This window comes from Notolabrus celidotus, chromosome 17 (assembly GCF_009762535.1).
Source record: "Notolabrus celidotus isolate fNotCel1 chromosome 17, fNotCel1.pri, whole genome shotgun sequence".
Lineage (NCBI taxonomy): Eukaryota > Metazoa > Chordata > Actinopteri > Labriformes > Labridae > Notolabrus > Notolabrus celidotus.
The window spans coordinates 22,275,420-22,287,263 of record NC_048288.1 but is presented as its reverse complement, the minus strand read 5'-3'; the positions used below and the strand labels follow the sequence as shown (position 1 = coordinate 22,287,263).

The window sequence follows — 11,844 nt, the reverse complement described above, 5'->3', positions numbered from 1 at the left end:
CAAAAGTTTCTGTAATTACCCCAAGAAGATATTTAGCTCCAAACAAGATGTCAGCGCAGATGAGAACAGACGTGAGTTGGAGCCTTGTGGTTTGTGGATTATCGACCTCTTAGCTGCAGGGGCTCCACACTCATGTTGGCCTTAACAGAAGTGAGCTAGACAGGAGCAATTATTCACCATGAGGCCATGTAGCGCTGGCGGAGAGTAAATTACACAGACAGCCTCCACCAATTACTTCTTGTAATGGTGAGACAAATCTCATTTGACACTATAACACCCTTGCATTGAATAGACTGATAATGAGCTAGTCCTCCATCGGACTAAGCAGAGGGGAGATAGAAACACTCATCTTTGTGAGGAACCCTCTCAGTCAAACACAAAGAAAGAGACTTAAACCGAGCTCTGAGACTATTATTGCTCTTTTTCAACCATATACTTCCATCCTTTATACTTTAAAACAGTAAAGGCAGTGTAATATACAATACACATCAAAAAGACAGCTGGTAGGTGGATATTTGTTTGACCGGGTACCCTTGAGAGTATGAGCTAATGAAATTCAGGGTGCTGAGCCCTTACTGTCATTGGGGTGACGCATCACTGTGCACACATGAAAATGTCTATTCAAGAACACACAGGCCATAATGAGCACTGTAACACACATACACCTCTTGAAGTACGGTAATTAGGTTCTTGAACTGTATGGGATCATGATTTTGAAATTGAAACAACCTTGGTCATTGGGAGACCAGTTCTTACGGAGCATTCAGGTAAAATTGTCTTACACTCTTTATTAATAACACTTTTTTCATAAAATTTCACATTAACAGAATACTGCATTACTGTAACGGCTTCTTTAGTGCAACTTAGTTCGTGCGACGTATTGTCATTCAATTTGGCATTTCACTTCAGGTCGTCTCCCATTTTAAAAGGCAATTTTTTTGTCCGACTGAGCAAAGTTTTCGAAAAATTTTGGGTTAGCTTAAAGCTGGGGTTGGTAGTCAGATTTAGCTACACTTTGTTATACTGGGTAAAATTATCTTTATGTCCCGATGGCAATCAATACATAAACAGCTGGACTAAACCTGGGAAAAAACAACCAATCCCTGCCTTTGTGAGTGAAAATATGAAACCAATCAACCAATAGACGGAATCCTGAGGACATGCTACATTCAAATTCATGCTAGTTTTCCGTGACTACCTACCCTAGCTTTAAAGCTCCTGTGAGGAGTTTTCAGCTGGTCATGAAACAGACTCAAATGAATACTGATGCCTCTTTATGGACATACAAAAGCAAAACAAAACCATCAGCAAGAAGATTTGTTTGTTTCTTGAAGTTATATTTTTTAGCCTTTTTGCCTTTATTTTATTGGACAGCTGAAGAGAGACAGGAAATGTGGGGAGTATAGAGCGGGGGAAGACATGCAGGAAATGGTCGACTGGCTGGGAATCGAACTGGCGACCTCTGCAACGAGGACTGTAGCCTCTGTATGTGGGGCGCTTAGAGCGCTAGGCCACCAGCGCCCCGGATTTATTGGTTTCTTATAGTTTTTCTAATGTCTAATACTGTTGTGGCAGGGTAGGTGACCTAAGACTTCCAAAGGAGCTTTGTTTGCACTTTCCCATGGCACATATTTTTGATGAGTGATACTTTCGATTGTTGAAAAAAGGAGGATATGTTTGACAAAATAAACCACCACTTTTGGATGAACAGAATAAGATCAGCAAAGACTGATTTGTCCACAGGAGGTGCCAAATTGACAAGCTGAAAGTTTCTCACAGGAGCTTTAATCAGTGCTATGTGCCCTAATTAAAGTCATCCATATTTTGATGGACAGTGAACTAAACTGCTCAATATGTAACTCATGAATGGGATGCGAGTTCAGGAGGGTTATGGCAGCTGAAAGTAAGATTTATTGCATCCAGGCATGCAGTAAGCATGGTTTTTGCTGCTAGCAGTTCAGATGTAGTTAGAAGCATTGCAAATGTCAACTGTTGTGAACATTTGAAGGTTTATGAGCAAATCAGGACAGATCCATCTGGCTAATCCTAACACAGGATGACAGAAAACAGGTCTGTATAGATTTTATTCTATGGGAGGAAAAAGGTGCAGAAGAAAATCTGTCATATAATAATAGAACTGAAATATTGAAAAGATTACCATGGAAGAATCACAAATATGGAATGCCCACTTGAGCAGACATTTATCCAGATGATATAAACTAAAGAAAATAGAAGTATTCCTCCATCTGAGGAGCTACAGAGGAAAAAGCCTCATGGGTCTCTTAAATGCTCAACAGAACATCACTAGAAGTGGATCTCTGTGGCTCACACCACCATCCTCCCTGCATTTAAGCAATGAAATATTCAGTGTACACAAATGTTCATTGTTTTTACGAAATCAGGTTGAATTTACAAAGTGTGTTGTGACTTCATTGTAATCATGTTTTAGCAGCATTGAGACCTCTTAGTGATACTAATGTCTGCTAGTGAAGGTAAAAAAAAACTTGTTACAAGACCGTTCTCTTCTCTAAACTGTTCACGTTATTGTAATAAGTTGATTATTCTTCTTTAAACTCTTCCTTTGTCAGGATTTTTAATGGCTCAATTGTGATCTAACAAAGTGTGTCCCAGCAGTTTTACAACACTGCTGCTTTCTTACTGGATACGTTTCTAAAACAGACATGCTGACTCATTTGAAGTTATTTTTTCTAAATTAATTTTGCAGTTCAACAAAAGTTTAATTATAATGATATTCTGTTTAGAGGGTTTGGGAATTAGTGCAAGCACATAAAACTCCTCCAGAGACAAATCACTGTGTTTTTATGAAGGGAACCATAAGCAGTTGTTATTCACCCAATCCTAAATTCTACTGTAGAAAATGCCTTATCATTGTTGCATCAGTACAAAACAAAGTTAGATCATAAGTTTGAACAAATGACAAGAGACCCATTGGAATAAAATCTGCATTATTTAACCGTTTCATAGTTGTTTCTTAAATCTTTAGAAGATGGCAGTCTGAGCAGAACCAGAGGACTCATTGCTCTTACAGAAGAGTCTCGTCCGCCTTCAGTTCAGATTACAATGTGTATAAACAATGAGCATTTTTCAGTGACAACCATTGGTTACAGAAAGACATTAAAAAGGCATTATCAAGCCTAAAGTAAGCGGTCATTATAGTGTAGCCAAACCCCTGGCACATGGCAGAAAGCCACAACCCACCAACCTCACTCATGCCCCTTCTAAAGGCTGATTTATACTTCTGCGTCGAACTGACGGCGTAGCCTACGCCGTAGGTCTGCGTAGCTCCCGTACCTACGCAGAGGCCTACGCACGTAGCTGACGTGCACCTCCTCCAAAATGTAACTACGCGAAGAGCCGACGCGGACCGCAAGCCCTGTGATTGGTCCGCTCGGCGGCTTTGTCTTTACCGCATTCACAGCACTTCCGGGATCCCGGACATCGGCCACACATCGGCCGTGTATTTCATGTCCTCCTCTCTATTCTTCATGTAATCATGTCTGTACGATAAACAGCAACATGTATCAGCTGTAGATTAACATAACACGCTCTGAATCGATTTGGAAAAGTAAACAGAGATCGTAGCGGGCCGGAAGTAGGAGACCGGCTATCAGAGAGAGCACACTGCCCTCAGGCGTTTCGGCGGAGAATTACTGCGCGACACGGATACATCGACGCACAAGTATGTGGGGCTCATGTCCGCGTCAGACCCTGCTGCGTAGGGGCGACGCAGAAGTATAAATCAGCCTTAATGCTAAGCCTTAAAGGCACTGTGAGGAGTTTTGAACTGGCTGAGAAACAGACTGAAACTGATACCGATGCCTCTTTATGACCTTTAAAAGCAAACAAGACCATCAGCAACAACACTGATGCCTGCTCTGTTGACATTTTTAATACCTGAAACCGCTGTGAGGGGGTAGGTGTCAGACCGGATGATTGACATATCACTTTAGAAACAGCATGTGTTCGACTGTTTTCATGGAAAATAATCGAACTGCGTGATGAATTTGACTGTTAGAAGACAACCTGGTAATGTCTTTGTGAGAACACTACTTTTGCATGTACAGTTCAAGAGGTAAGAGGTATCAATTTGTCCACAAGGGGGCACCAAAACCAATACAAATCAAAAGTTCCTCACAGTAGCTTTAATGAAGGGAAAAAGGAAGTTTTTATGACAAAAATAATGGGGGTAGAGACTGAAACCTACGGTGGCCCCGAAGGACAAAACAAATTTACACAAGATGAAGCACTTTTACAAAGTTGGTGAAAAAAAATTACATTTAAGAAAACAAATTCACACAATCAAAAAACATTTTTAAAAGCAGAGTGACAATTTTACAAACGGTGGAACACTTTTACAATTTCGGAAACAAATTTATATTTATTTTTAATGGAAAGGGAATGTACAAAATACCAAATTTCAGAGACTCTTTTGACTCGGCTCCCAAAGAAGAAAACCCTTTTACGTACAGTGTTTTTATGAGAAGCCTTATAATTGCCCCATTTTGTGCATTTATTCTGTTACAAAACCATTCCTACTTTTGTTTAGTATTTTAATCAAAACTTTTTTATTGTACAATTTAACAAAAAACTACAAACATATCCACAGAACTGAACCAGAACCAAACTCAAGCAAACAGAACCAGAACCAAACTCATGCAAACAGAGTAGGGTTATGATTAGGGTTAGGGTTATGATTAGGTTATCACTACCCTGCTGAGAGTCCCCTCAATGTGAGTGGAGTTTGGCCATGGGAACAGAGAAGGTTCCCGTCAAAAGTCATGCCAACACCTGCATTCTCACACTTTACAGATGAGGTTGAGAGATAGGGTGAGGGTGTGTGAGGGTGTGTGAGTGTGTGTGATGTCACACACTTGCAAAGAAAAAATTTCTATTTGACACTTCTGACTCTTTTTAGCCTCCACTTTGACTGCTGGGTCAAATTGAGCCTCGAACAGTATCTATGCAATATAAACATGCAGGGGGGGTTACAAATATGTGAAAGGAACCATTTTTATTTTATATGTTGATTACGCTAATTAAGGCAAGTAGAAGAAGTTTCATACAGAAAAAAACACTTTTTTTTTTTTGAAAAGGGTCAATCTGACCCTGAACATAACAGGAGGGTTAATATTTTAATGGCCATCTTTCTACACAAAACAGCTTTTTCTTTTGGCCTCCCTGAGTCACTTGATGAGGTCTTCAAACAACTATGAGACACAATTAGATGAGTTCAAATGGAGCACCAGGACATAGGATGACACCCCAGAGTGCTGCCCCTTCGTGTGTCCCAGTCACTAAGAGAGAGGATTTACTGAATGATAAAGGGCTGGAAGCTGATAGGACTGTAGGAATGTGCTCAGTCTTTTTTAATAAGCTCAGAGCTTAACAGTGAGACTCGCTGTCAGACGGTAACAATGCTGATTCTGACTTAAAGTGTCGTTTGTTGCTCTGCTGCGATTTGTCAGTCTGTACAGAGAACAGATAAAAGGAGCATCATGAATTCTTCAAAGCTTTAAGAAAACCATAGATTTCATGACAAGAGTTCAACTTTCACATCTTTACATCTGTTCAGTCTGCAGCTGCTGAGTTGCTTGTGGTTTCTAGGTTTCCATCAAATCTTTCATATCTTACTTTGGCATTATTTATCAGCTACAAAATGATGTAGTGGTTTTTTCAGCTGTTAAAAGTGCTCTGGTTTTCAGTCATGTGCTGCTTCATCAACACTTTCATCCGGCAGCATTACCTCAGGAGGAATCTGACGAGACAAGAGACTTTATTTCAGGAGCTGTCTGCTAAGATGAACTGAGAACAGCTAAAGATAGAGGCTCTATTTTAGTAACTGCAGATATTAAAGATACATATGAAACAGGCAGAGGAAGTGATTAATGAAAGCACACTCATTCAGACTGCAGCTGACTACAGAGCTGCTTTTGTTAAACATCCAAAGGTTATCTGCAGTGTTTGTAATTATGCATGCGTAATTGAAAAAGGTGAGATTTTGCTGATTGGCGGTCAAGTCGCAAATTACCCCAACACCTGAAAAACAAACCTGCTATTTTTAGTCATTAACACACTGACATGTTACATAACCCTGTTAAACTCAGTGCATGGCAGCGTTTCAGCAGCAACTTAAAAACAGGAGTACTTTACAATCTTCTCCAACATCATGTAGAAACTTACACCAGTGACCAGGGCAGAGTTAAATGTTTGACTACACTACAAAGGGATGTTATCAATATGTAACAGGAAAAAAAGGGGATGACTGCCTCATTTGTTTACCATGAACAGGGTCATTTCAGAAGATGTGGTTTAGTCATGATTGACAGGAAATGAATTCCTTCTACAAAGTAATGAATACATTGAGATTACAAAGCTAATTTAAAAATATGTTTCAGCTCCAGTCAAATCCAATTACATTTCTTATTCATCAAGTGTTTATGTGTCACTGCTCAAGAGGCAGTTTAAAAGGGTTAAAAGGGTCCAAGAAATCTTATTAGACCAGGGTACGAGCGCTGTGCATTGTGGGAAACAGTACGCCAGGCAGACTGGTCCAATGCATACTGAGAAATTTCTCCGAATCAGTAGACATCAGGGGGGTTTGGCAAACTGCAGATTTTGCTCTTGTTCACATACTGCTTACTACATACTGAATTTTGGCCAAATCAGTACGTACTGCTACTATAGTAGGTGGTTCCGAAAAACAGCCCGTGTTGAAATGACAGCCAAAAACAACTGCTTATTAGATAGAGAACATAAAGAATGTCATGCATTTATGAAAAATGGCAAATTTGTGGTTCTCTGGTCTGTTACATTACTTCATTCTTAAAAAGCTTCAAGCCCGAAACTAAACTCAATATAGTGTCGAAGTCTGAGTCAAATCCAAGTCACCGCTTTTATGTGATACTACAAATATTTAAAAGCTACAGGTCCTACATAGAAAGGGCTTTTTTGTGCTCAAGGACAACTCCAAATGCTCTTTCCTTTCAAACATATTGAATCCTTTATGCATATATAATGTATATGACACTTTTTTTTTTTTAGGTAGTTCAGTGACCAAAAATGCCACAAATACAAAAGTAAATCAGTACAATTTTCGTTGCGCTGAGTAAGAAACAACTAAGACAGAACAAATTAAGAATTAGTGTCAAGGCAAGGTACCAATACTCAGTAATGGCCTCAATTTGGATTAGTCAGGCATCTCAGCTCTAGTCGAGTCCTCATTACCTGAGGATTTATAAAAAGGAGGACCGCTATTTGATTCACTGTATGAACCTCAGTGGGACTTTTTGATCTGTAGAAAATACAGATAGACTGTAGATAATGCAGTCAAATCTGGAGTCAGAGTCCTAGTCATTGGTGCTTGTGTCCAAGTTGAGTCACAAGTCCTAAAAATTAAGACTTCAACGTGAGGCTTGAGCTCGAGTTGTAAAAATAATTGCAAAATTACTATATATGATGCTTGCACAGAAATGTTGCGAGATATAGCTCCTTAAAACAGCTTCAGAGTGGTAAAGGACCTACTTTTTTCTACTTCAAACTCTGTTGTTGCTCATGCATATTTTTGGTTGTACATTCATACACAGCTGCATTGTTGGCTCACGAAACAAGTCATTTCAATTCTCTGTCACGGTTTGCAGAAAACAAAAGAGCAGGACCCAAAACACAGACTAAATTACAGTTGTAACATCAAAAGCCAAGAAATAAAACAGAACTTACTTTAGAAATCTGAATCCACCAGAAACACAGAGGACACAGGGAAGACTGGTAGGTAGGACACAACAATGAACTTACACAGGTAAGGGGAAATTGGGGAACTAAATACACAGGGTAATCAACACAGGTGTGGCACAACACAGGTGAAACTAATGAGTGCAATCAAAAGTGGAGGGAAACACAAGGGCAGGAAGTAAAACTTAACCAGACACAGAAGGAGCAAGCAATCCAAAATAAAACAGGAAACACAGGAGACTGAAGTAAGGAGCACAAGAGAAAATGCATACACAAGGAATAAAGAACACAAGACATGAAACAAAGGGGAAAATACTACAAAAATCACAAGAAGAACTTAGAATGTATCTTAACAAAGGAACTCATGACATTCTCCCTCTCTTTACAAAAAGTACTTTGGTTGAAATAAAGAAAACAAACCAAAAAAAGGTTTAGTGATATGACCGAGCACTCTGCCTGCAGTGTTCCTCCTGCAACAAAAGAAGAAAGGTACCTCCACGTCAGCATTAGTGAGATGAATTAACTCTTCCTCTATCTTTAGCTGAACTGATTTATCACCACCATCACTTTGGTGCCGGATGAATGATGACAGTCTAGAAAACTATCACAAGTACTATCGCCTTGTTTTTTTTTTTGAAACACCTCTCAACATACTGTAATGTGCAGGGAAGTGTGTGATTTAATTTTGTACATATCTGTTATATTTCCCTAAATGTGTGTGTGTGACCTTCTTTGTCCTGTACGTCTGCAAAGTTACAGCCACTGTCCTTTCTCAGTGGTGATTTCATTGAGGTAAAATGGCGTGCTAATGGATGGATCAATAGCGTGACGTCAGTAGATGCATATTAATGGCTCTGTGGCCTCTGTGTGTGTGTGTCTGTGTGTGTGTGTAAGTGTGTGTGTGTGCTCAGTTTAGCCTGGAGACCTACAGTATCTCTAATGATGTGAGGTAAATGACATAAGGGGTCAGCTGACAGTCCAATAATGAGTACAGCACTCGGTCCAAATCCAGGTACATGCTCCCCTAACTGTGGCCTTTGAACCCAGATTGCCATGACGTCTGAACCAGAGGGATGCTAATTGGGCTCTGATGTATTGTACAGTGTCCACAGAGGTAGGAAGGTGGAGGAGGAACGTGAGGAATGGGATGGATGTGTGCTGCAAAGGAACAGGTTGAAAAAGAATAAAGAAGAGGAGATTAAGAATTGATGATTTAGACGTGTATTTTTTTTCAAACGGCATCTCATAGATATATCTGTTATTAAAAACTTAGCACTTCATGCCTTAGCTAGATAAAGGTGGTTTGAAAAAATTGACAGTTCAACCACTTAACAATGTCTACTATCAACTTCTGGCAGCTCCTGTTATTCCACGAACACTCACAGAGCTGAGACTTAAAGACACAAAACACGGACCCATACTCGCACTCTGTAACTGAGACTACTGCAAACAATAGCCAGCTGCTTGGCCTTTATCAAATGTCACATATCCACCAGTCATGTGGTCCACTACCAATATAGACCTTTACAAAAAAAACATTAATGATCACATAGTTTTAGTTTCTATGTGTTCAATTCCTTTTCAATCAGGAGAGACACGGTTTGAGGATTAAAGGTTATTTATTACAACTTACTGAATGATGAAACTTGACAGAAATCTTTGGTGTAAGGACTCTATGGGGATAATTTTGTGAGTGTAGGATGTATGAATTTGGCAGCAGAAGAAATCCCCGTATAGTTCAGACACTGGTGGTGGTGGTTAATGAACTCAAGGAATTGAAGACTTTGCAGAGAACAGGTGGAGATGGGGAGGTGGAGGAGTGCGCACCATCAATGCAAGAAGGAACTAGCTGGAGAGAGAGTCACATTTAAAAGGACAGCAGAAAGTTGATAGACTGACGATAAGGGCGTCCCACTGAGCTATTGGATGACAGCCGCCGCTGGTTAACCAATGACAGCTCCGGAGCGTGCAGCTGGAAGCGGGTGAGCTATTGAACGAGGGAGAGGAGAGTTTAACAACTTCTGTGATTGCTTTTATAGTCTTCCTGTCTGAACTTTCACTAGAGCTACATTTGTTTCAGGTATTAAAGAACCTTAATTGTAGCTCATTTTGTTGTAACCGTAGTCTTTTCATAACCTGTTCAAATACAGTAATTTATAGACAAATAGTTTCCTTTAAACCTTATATAAAAGAAGCTGTGTTCTACCCATAGACTGTATGAAATACATACGTAGTATCTGTGACGTCAGCCATCTCTTTCTGAAGCGGTGTTTTGAGGCCATATTGGTGCTGGCAAGCAATTGTGACGTAAAGAGGCGGGCTTTGAGCCTCCTAGCCAACAGCTACAGTGTTCCCGCCTGTCAATCATGTCGGCTGTGCCTCTCATTGGAAGACTCTTAATCTCAATATCTTTTAAATTGCCGCGTTAGAAAAAAAATCACCCCCCCTACAGTGTGTGCTGATCGAGAAATTAGCTATCCAGACTACACTCGTCTTTTGTACCAGGCTGTAAACATGTTTATTTCTGCTGTAAAGATCAGCTTTTTAAAATTGGTGTGTATGTGGTTTCCGGTCATTCCAGAGCCAGACTCAAGTGGATCCTCGATGTACTGCAGTTTTAAGCACTTCTGCATTGGACTCATATTTCTAGACCAGAGGTTGCCGCTTGGTTAAACCTAGATGTCTTGACTTCAGGTTTTCAATTATTAATTTGCTAGTAGTTATGAGTGCTAATGCTGACCACAACAGTAATCTTTTCCCGTCCTGAGGAGAGACAGTTCTTTGAAATAATTATTTATTTAGAAAGCTTATCCAAATCAAAAAACATACAGGTATTCACCTCAGGTTTTCATTGATATGTTTACATGATCACATGAGAGCTGATGCTAACAGACTTAAACGTTAGCTAACATACACTGATGTTTGTCCCAGAAAAGCTAAAGTAAACAGAACAAAGTTGCTAAGGTTTTTGTTTGTTTCTGTCTTTTTTTTGCTGTCTATTCAACTTTTCAGTCTCATAAAGAAGAACCTACCAAGAGTGTACAGTTTTGTTATTTAAAAGTTAAGTTGCGTTAGCTAGCTTGCATAAACTGGCAGTCATACAACACCATGAGAGATTGTAGCTGTAACACTCCTGAGTATATTGAATTAGTAGTTCAAATGCTATGAATTAAACTTTTTCTTTTTAAAAGAAAAAGTGTATTGTGTTTTTAAATAATTAAGTTGTCTTACCTTGAGGAGTTGCTAAGAATTAAAAGTCTAGTGACTTCTGAATAGTGAAATATAGGGCCTGTAATTGTTCTCATATTTTTGTACATACCTTCAAATCTCCAATATTTATTCAGTCTGACTGTATTTACTTTAGAACATTACAATAATTATCATTGTGTAAAGGGGTAAAATACTACGAAACAGCTTTTTTTGATCGTTTCACCAGGGTTGTTTTTTGCCAACTTTGTGAGTTTAGTTTGGCAGCTTTGTTCAAGGGCTCACACCAAGTACCTTGGATTACATTTGAAGTCCCCTCAGTTTGAATGTACACGCGGATGGACCCAAAGTCAAATTCTCTCTGCTCTCATCATAACAATCTCTGGTTTGCGAGAGATCTAGCTTTTGAAATGGCATATTTGACCAGCATAAATACAGCAGGGGCTTTCTATGGCTGAACTTTTGCTCTGTGCTGCAGTCAGTCAAAAAGGGCCCAGGGGGCGGCACTGATGAAAGAGCTTCCTGTGGATTCCCCTCCAGAAAGCTGTCACTCACAGGGCTCCCAGGGGAGTGAGGGGATCCTGGTCGAAAGCTTAGTGTCAGGGTTGTCGTGTAGGAGTTGAATGCGTAAGAGAGACTGTCTGAGTGGTTTCAGCCGTCATTTTGTTGAAACACAAACAGTGCTAAGCTATAGTACTGAATTTTCTTGACAATATTCAGTTTGAACATATTCCCTGTGTGTTTTCTGACATTGTCTCTCATCTTTCTTACTAAACACAAGACAAAGGAACATTAATTTGATTCAATTTCACACAAATAAACACTAATATTCAGAAGTTTGGCACAAGTTGCATACTGGTCACAGCACTGCAGACCGAAATGACCAAA

At 39.7% G+C, this 11,844-nt stretch overlaps 1 long non-coding RNA gene across 1 annotated transcript; it reads right to left on the bottom strand.

The window, feature by feature from the left end:
* Positions 1 to 5,109: 5,109 nt before the first annotated feature.
* Positions 5,110 to 7,826, bottom strand: LOC117829366. Its single transcript, XR_004634611.1, has 3 exons — positions 7,738 to 7,826; positions 5,653 to 5,776; positions 5,110 to 5,487 (listed from the first exon to the last, which is right to left on the bottom strand). It is a non-coding gene; the product is annotated as an uncharacterized LOC117829366 (long non-coding RNA).
* Between the last annotated feature and the right edge of the window lie 4,018 nt (positions 7,827 to 11,844).